General features: G+C 32.0%; 1 long non-coding RNA gene across 1 annotated transcript; it reads right to left on the bottom strand.

The window, feature by feature from the left end:
* Window positions 1-4,862: 4,862 nt before the first annotated feature.
* On the bottom strand, window positions 4,863-5,961 carry LOC106644773 (uncharacterized). The gene is made up of 3 exons (XR_016293005.1): window positions 5,884-5,961; window positions 5,096-5,155; window positions 4,863-4,964 (listed from the first exon to the last, which is right to left on the bottom strand). It is a non-coding gene; the product is annotated as an uncharacterized LOC106644773 (long non-coding RNA).
* Between the last annotated feature and the right edge of the window lie 2,385 nt (window positions 5,962-8,346).

Genomic DNA, 8,346 nt, shown 5'->3' with positions numbered 1-8,346 from the left:
TCTTTTGCGGACTCTAGTGTGTGGGCCATTGTGTGTAATTGCATAGTAATTACTTTAAATTATTTATCAATTACAAATTTTTCTTTATCGTCGTTGTGAGCAGTACCTTCAATTGGGTGTATGTGTGATTTTCCTACGTGTTTTCAAAGTGATAACTAAATATCGTAAATTTTTTTATCGCAAGAAACGGTAGTAAAAAGATAGTTTAGATGATAATATACAATTTTTGATTGATTATCATATTCCAGTCTCACTTCTTTTACAAAAGTTACTACTTTTTCGGAATTACTTGTGTCTGTTGAATCGTTTATTGTTCATTCTTCTTCGAGCGATAATAAATATCTAGAGAATAATATTTTATACTTGTTAAGATCAGAGAACTCAATACATTTTTGTTTAAAAAAGGGCACTAGTCTTTGTACTTAATGGCAAAAGTGTTACTTCCAGAGCAAAAATCGTTTTATACGATAGTATATGGACCACAATATTTATAACTAAAAAAACACGAAATAAACAAAGCCTTGTATATTTCGTCGTTTTACACAAGACAAAAGTTCTTTACAATACCCACAATTACAGAGCGACGCTCACTTTAATTTTTAATGTTGAAGTAAATCAAACGAAGATATAAACAGCTATTGCTATGCAACTCCTCTATGCTCTTTAATAATGCGTACCTCTTCGTGTTAAAGATACAGAGTCACACCCAACGAATTTTCCACGACTATGCTGCTCGAGGCACATGTCGTATTAAACGTCATCTCTTTTTTCACCTAAAAAATATAGCCTTACTAGTATGACATCAAGGCTGTTTGCTCTATCTCTCATCGTCAAAGCAGTGCAGGTATCCCTTCCAACTGACTAACCCTGGCTTACTCACCTTTGACATCATTTTATACGTTTACGAAACAAGTTGGTTTCCACGTCATTATAGTCAGAGAACACAAGCGAGAAGAAAGACAAGTATTATAGAATCAAAAACCAGCATTAGCAGCTATATTTATTATTTATACAACACTATACCCTCGTACTCTTCCCACTTCACAGTAGACGCAACTAGATCCGAGCTATATACTTGATAATTTAGCCTCGTTCTTCATCAATGAATATTGTATACTTGTATAAGCGGTTTCTGGGTAAACGAATGTTATTATTGAGTCTCTGGAGAATAAAAATATAGCCTTACTTATACTCTCTTGTTTCTACTTGGATTCTATCACTTCCAAAATTGTATACTTAAAAGCTAAATACCATTTAAAACTGAAGTATGACGATAATTTTTTGTCTTGCTATGGCCCCCTCGTTACAGCTTCCAAAAATACTAACCTTCTGCATTTTTATTTATAAAGCATACGATGACAGTCATCATTTTTATCAACGTTTGATGAGAATGTCCATGGTAAGAATTACTCTGTTCAGTTATCTTAGAAAGTCCAGTCGTAAATGACTTTATTTACGAACTTTACACAGAAAATACGTGTTTGTTTCATGAGTTTTGAGAGAAAATAAAAATAGATTTAAATAGAATTACTTATGGTTATTCTTCAAATTGCAAGAAGTTTAAAGTATGGTGTTAGAATGACTAATCTCAACGGCAAATACGGCCGATGACTATATAGTATATTGTTAGAGCCTACTTGATATTTTATACTAATAACAAAAAGTTTATGCATTTACTTAAATTTTTTGTGTATAAAAATGAAGTAATCTTTTGTTTGAGTTAAACCACCTGCGTACGCTAAATAACGACGTACATCAAATTTATATGATTTCCCAGTAATTGAAATATTTTAAAATTGCAACTTACTTTGAAGAAATCATCTTTTGTTTTTTGTTTCCGTACAATAAATTTTACGAGATTTATCGGCCGATGAAAGAGTTTTAATTCGTAAAAAATAACTCCTTTTTCTTCCAAATATGCAGCCGATGTTTCAATGCAGTATAGAAGGTGACTGTCACCTAACGTTGGAAATCTAGCCACCAGAAAATCTAAAAATACCTCTGTATAATTTGTATATTTATATATAAAGGCTCTATTTAAAAATGCATATGGCAGTAAATCAGTATCGGGAGGTCAACAACTGTACCCTTTACCCCTCATTTCTTAGAAACCTTATGTATTAAGGGAACTGATGTTTTATTTTTTTTAGTTATTACAGCACTCATGATGACAAGAATAGTAATAATATGAATATCAAAAAATATATTGTACGAGTAATAAATATTAAAACAATAATAACAATAATAACTAGTAATAATATTGATGATCTTTCTCTCAAGTGTGCAAGATCTTGACGGTGATCCCGCTGCTGGCTGATTAGAGCGTATGAGGGGGCGTCAAACCAAATAGCATTCCACCCCACTTTGTTGAAGAAACAGTGACGCTTACAACTTTTCCACCAGAGCATTTACTACACTGACACACTACAATGACATATAATAGGTTTACTTACAAGCTGTTCTCTGGGGCTGGCCATGTGCATCGTTCCTTCCCAGCGCGGTGGTTTTGGTAAAATTGTCAAGTCAGACTATGAGGCCTGAGTAATAGCAGGTAACCGTAACTCATGGGGCAGTACATTTCTATTAAAAATACATGAAGAAGAGTAGCGACTCCAGTCCAATTTGAGCAAGAGGGGACCTTATTGGCAACAGGAAGGCCATTGCGCTGAAATACACCCTTTTCCGTTTTTTTATTGGACAAAAAAAGCACTGTCCTTTATCAAGTAGCGCGACACACATAGGATCACAAAAATCAATTATGGAAAAGTTTAATCTATGGAAATCTGTCGTGCAAGAAGCATCCAAATCCTGAACCTCACCAATAGATTTGCTGGGGGGAGGACAGGCGTCGGCATTATGTAACCGCACATGTAGTGGTAGACAAGGCCATCCCTTGTCATGTTGGAAGTTATCTTAGAATCTTGTGAAATTAATAAAATAATCTGACCTTGTTACCTCACTTGAAATTCAATGCCACACTTTCAACAAATAAGTTTAGACTACCTGTGCTGTTAACTTGTCATTTTTGCCTCAGGATATAATGTACGCATATCATTATATATAAATGTAACAGAAAGATTGTATCAATTCGTTACTTTATTATTGCTCGCCTCCATTTCTTTCCTCATGTAAAATATGATAATTAGTAATATTTCGTTAGGATATCTGTTGCCTATTTTTAGATAAAGCTTTCTGTGTCTCGTATTAGAAACGTGTAATAAACAATTTTTTTGCAACTACATGATTATGTCAAATATTATATACAAATGAAATCGGAAAGAAATTAGTCGGTATGCTCTGCTAGAGGTCTTATCAATACACGCTATAAAATTTTACCATTTTGACGGTTGGGTAAAAGACAGAGCCAACTCAGATACTTGGTGAAAAAGGAGCCAACTCGAAATTTGGGTTGAAAAAGGAGCCAACTCAGGTTCGGGTTGAAGAAGCAGCCAACTCGGGAGTAATTTTTTTCATCAAGTTTTGTCGTGGTAGCACTGAAATTCACAATATAGGTATACCTATATAAACGAATAAATATTTTCCATTAATCCAATGGTTCAGAAAAATAATTTATGTTATTGTAATAGAGTGTACTATACTTATTAAAATGTGTGCTTTTTATACGTTATTTTTTTTATCTGTTCTTATGTTTGCCTCTCAAATCTGATTTAATAATACCATGGTCATCCTTTATTTTATTTTCAAAATTGTTCAAATCATATCGTGCTAAACTCCTAAAACAAACATAAAAAATGTAAAGCAAAAGTATTGCAAGTAAGAGAAATTAAAATTACTCCAGATTCTATGATTTACTTTACATACGATTTTGATGAATGATTCCAAACTACGTCTCTGAATTCACACACACTTGTAAATCATGCACTAAACAAAGCATACAATACAAAAATTCAATTAAATAATGAAAAAAAAGATCTTAGAGATATGTGCCCGAGTGATGTCATCCCACAAGAATATCACAGTTTTTATGAAAATATTATGAAGTAGCGCGCCGCATTGACATACATTTAGTGTATTAATAGTAGAGAAAAATTAAAGATTACAATAACTGTTCATGCTACAGTTCACAAAAAAAGTTTTTGTATAGTTAACACAAGTTTTTTTTATTTAACACGGCGTTTGAAAATAAAAAATTATTTAAAAATTTTTGAAGAACATTTAAAATGATTTACGTCCATAGTCTGATCATAGAATTACGTCTAATCGCAGCAGGCTTGTAAAGTACATAATTTAATAAGTGTAGTACGCTCTATTACAATAACATAAATTATTTTTCTGAACCATTAGATTAATGAAAAATATTTGTTCGTTTATATAGGTATACCTATATTGTGAATTTCAGTGCTACCACGACAAAACTTGATGAAAAAAAATTACTCCCGAGTTGGCTGCTTCTTCAACCCGAACCTGAGTTGGCTCCTTTTTCAACCCAAATTTCGAGTTGGCTCCTTTTTCACCAAGTATCTGAGTTGGCTCTGTCTTTTATCCAACCGTCGATTTTATGGGAGTGTATTTATTGCATAAAATTGTGTATACAAATGAAATAATATGGTTATATATATATATATATATATATATATATATATATATATCAACAACATAAGAAATACAAAATGCTTTTCGTAGTTTTTATTATTTATTTGAAACTTTAAGAAGATGAAATTATGAAATACCATTAGAATATTATTCTTCTAACTGAAGTTATATTTCTCCAGTTGCTTCATTTTTGTATGGACTTTGGCGGTACAGTTCTAATCCGCTAATGGCTCAACCTTACAAGGAATGTGGATAGTTAATGTACCGTCCAAAACTAAGGTTATTTTAGCATTATTAAAGTCGTAGGTTTTAGAGACGGGAAACGTCTTTGACAAATTTTTATAGACGTTACCGTGCTCATCTTGCAATTTTTTATGTATACCCTCGGCTACGATTAATTTGTCTTCGACCTATAGTTGAAACAAAATTCATTGAGTATATTTTTTGCTTTTCATATTATGTCATTTCTATTAATAATTTTTTGTTCTTTTATCTATCATTCAAATTATATGTATGACGAATAAAACTAAACGATACTTACGAATACAGAAATTTCTTCCAGAGCAAATCCTGTGCAGTCTACCTCTTTATAAAAATCTTCCTACAAAAATCATCGACCATTAAATTTCATAGAGTTTATTTAAAAAACCAGAGTGTGGGACTAGGAGTCCCTCTTTTTCTCGTTGGTTACGGTGGTATATTTATGTCTTTCCTGTACATTTTTTATAGATAAAAGGCTCGAGAAATTTTTTAAAATAATTTTTAAGGTTATTGTTAGGCAAAAAACGAGAAATAAATTCTACATATTTGTAACAATTCTGCAAATATGCTTTAATTTTCTCACTAATTTTCCATCTTGATTTTATGAAAAAATATTTAGAGGCTGGATATTTTAGGTAATGTCTTTACATAACTCAACGCCTATTTCTTTGTGTGTCACGATTTTTTTCCCAAAAGAAACCCGTAATACTCGATATTTTTGCTCTATCTTATTTCCTTTTTAAGATTTAGCGTATTTTGTAATATTGGTTGGTTATACTATTTTATAATTACTGATTTTATCAATACTGACTATCTACATCGATCTGCCATTTATGCAGATCCCTGCGTTGGCTGGCTCTCTTCTTCTCTCTCTATCTTTGTTACACCTACTCTTTGTAGAAGTGCACCTCCTCTCGAAAAGGGCACGATTTTTCTCACACTTTTTGCCTGATGGGTCTCCGTTCCCAACTATTCTTATACTTGGGAAATACACGGGAAGTCTATATTATCCCATCGTAACCCGCGATAAAGAACCCGTAATAATTCAATATAGAAATGGTCTTTTACCTTGTGTGCCTTAACTTTAGAGGAACTGTTGTCACCGTAGCTCTGATGAATTGGTAAAACGAGGCTTTTATTATTTAAAGTTGCACGGGGAAGAGATCGTGAAGCATAAGCATTCCGATCAATGTATGCAAGGTCTGCGAGTACTTCTTCTTCGGTATAGTTTGGTATTATATTCTTAAGCATGATAATTTAGAACAAGAAATTCGAATACAAATAATCGTTTAAAATCCTGCCCCTTTAACAAAGTCGACACCGGTGATTGAAGAATATCGAACTGATTACTGTATAAATTTGATATGCGCTTTGTGTGCTACTTGTACAGCTGGAGGTGCAACAATCACTGCTTGTACTAATACTAAACGCTGTCGTTGCTTACTGCAGTTGGACTATTCGAGTTAATGACTAGTGCTGCGCGCACTGTTCCGAAAGAGAATTGGTGGAGAATACTCCTTCAGATACAGAAGAGCCATGCTATTATTGCTCTATTGTAGTGTCTCTCTTCCACCTAGTAGAGCTGCTCTCTCACCGTAGACAAGCAGCTTCTCGGAAGTGTCAAGGGGCAGCTTTCCTTACTTAGTAAGTTGGCTTGGGTGATTTTAATCAAAATGATTGATACTTCAAATAAATAAGGCACGCTTTATTTACATGATTTCGAAATTTAAGAGATTATTATCTTTTGAATTAAGCTTTGACATTTATTTAGTTTTAATTTTTTATTTTGTTACGAATGAACAGGTGACCTTCACGTGAGCCTAGTATTTTACGAGCTATTCCACTATTATTGAATCCTTTAAGGATACATCTGACTTTTTGTCATACTGTGGTTTGTAACTTAACTTTAATTTACAATTCACTTTCTGTTTGTTTATTGGATTGGTTAGATAAAACGAATAATATCCGTTGGCATATTAATCAGTAAGTTAAAAAATATTCTAATCCAAACAAACCTTTTTTTAGTACCAGCCAATTTACACACACATACACACACGAACACATGCACTCATATTATATGTATATTTATTAAAAAATGTTAGTTAAGTTTTTTTATAGTTGTTTTTACATAAATAATTGTTCATTAGATTTTTCAAAATTTTAGTCCTTTTTTTTAAGTATGTCGACAAAACTCTTTCAATAAATTATAAAATATTTGATGTGTTTTACTCTTTAATCTTATTAAAAGGTCTTCAGTACTCAGGTCTCTTACAAAACAATTTTTTTAAACGTCTTAAAAAAACTTTACCGTATCGATTAAAATATATTAAGTAAGGGTCTCAGATTTTGCAGAATATTTTTTAACTGTCACGTACATACCTTTTTTTTATTTGGTAAAATAAATGTGATACTACTTTAGAAAAACGTAATCCTATATTTCAAACATTGTGTAACTAAATTATGCATTGAATATTTTCGAGACAAAATCTAGACACAAATTGTTCCATTCAAGAGAAATGTTACCTTTGAAAACACTAGGTACCTGTTAAAATAATAACAATTTATTATCACTTTTTAGCTCTTTTTAAATATCTGAGTAATTGTTGATATGCTTTATTGGCAAACTACGAGTGCTAAGGCCTTATATCTTTACATCTTATGCTTTGTTTTTGTATAGATAAGTCTTAATTTTGTTGATTATTCTCTGTGTAAAGCCCAAAATATTTACAAATAAAAATTGAAGTTTTCTTTTAGCCGTAGTATAACAGTGAATACGAGCTGATCACGACATCACCTAAAAATACATAAGGGCGGGGGTGTAAAGAAATCGTGCTTTATATTTTATTACGTCGAAAAAGACAGTATACGATCAAAAGGAGGAGCACTTTTATTGGATCTTTTCGTTTTCCATTGACCTATTGAGTTTATCACCCCGAGGTCTTGATTATATTAAAAATTTAAATGGGAATTTTAAAAAGATGACGAGTATTTGAAAAGTCTCTGGAATTCATTCAGAAATATATGATAAGACAATTAAGTTTATAAATTTCATAAACCTAATGGTGTAAATTCAAAGAGAAGAATCAACAATTTCGAAAACTAAAGTTATTGTTGACAAAAATATGAATGGTCGACTTTTGGAATGACTCGTTTATAATATTGATTATTTTCTGTGAAAATTTCAAAGTGCCCACCAATCAAAGTTCGATTTTTTTTTTTTGTTGGTGAAAAAACAACCGCGTCATGCAATAATCAAGCCATTAAATTGACCTTGCGACAAAAATACGTTTGCTTGAACGAAACCATTTCTACTTTAGTATGCAAACGCGAGAAATCGATAAATGGCTTGGTCCTATACAAAACATAGGCAGTGCCTGATTAAAAAAAAAAAGATAAAAAGACAAAACGAATGTTAAACCGAAATATATACAAACTGGGTACGAATGGCTACGAATTACTTTTACGGATAGCTTTACCTCAAATGGGTAAAATAATATTGCTGTTATACGCATTCCGAGCATTATTTTTCTC

The sequence above is a fragment of the Copidosoma floridanum genome, unplaced genomic scaffold (assembly GCF_036245765.1).
Source record: "Copidosoma floridanum isolate Cflo_tuat_1 unplaced genomic scaffold, Cflo_Japanese_pri ptg000013l, whole genome shotgun sequence".
Lineage (NCBI taxonomy): Eukaryota > Metazoa > Arthropoda > Insecta > Hymenoptera > Encyrtidae > Copidosoma > Copidosoma floridanum.
The sequence above is the reverse complement of the archived record's forward strand: the minus strand, read 5'-3'. Positions and strand labels throughout refer to the sequence as shown.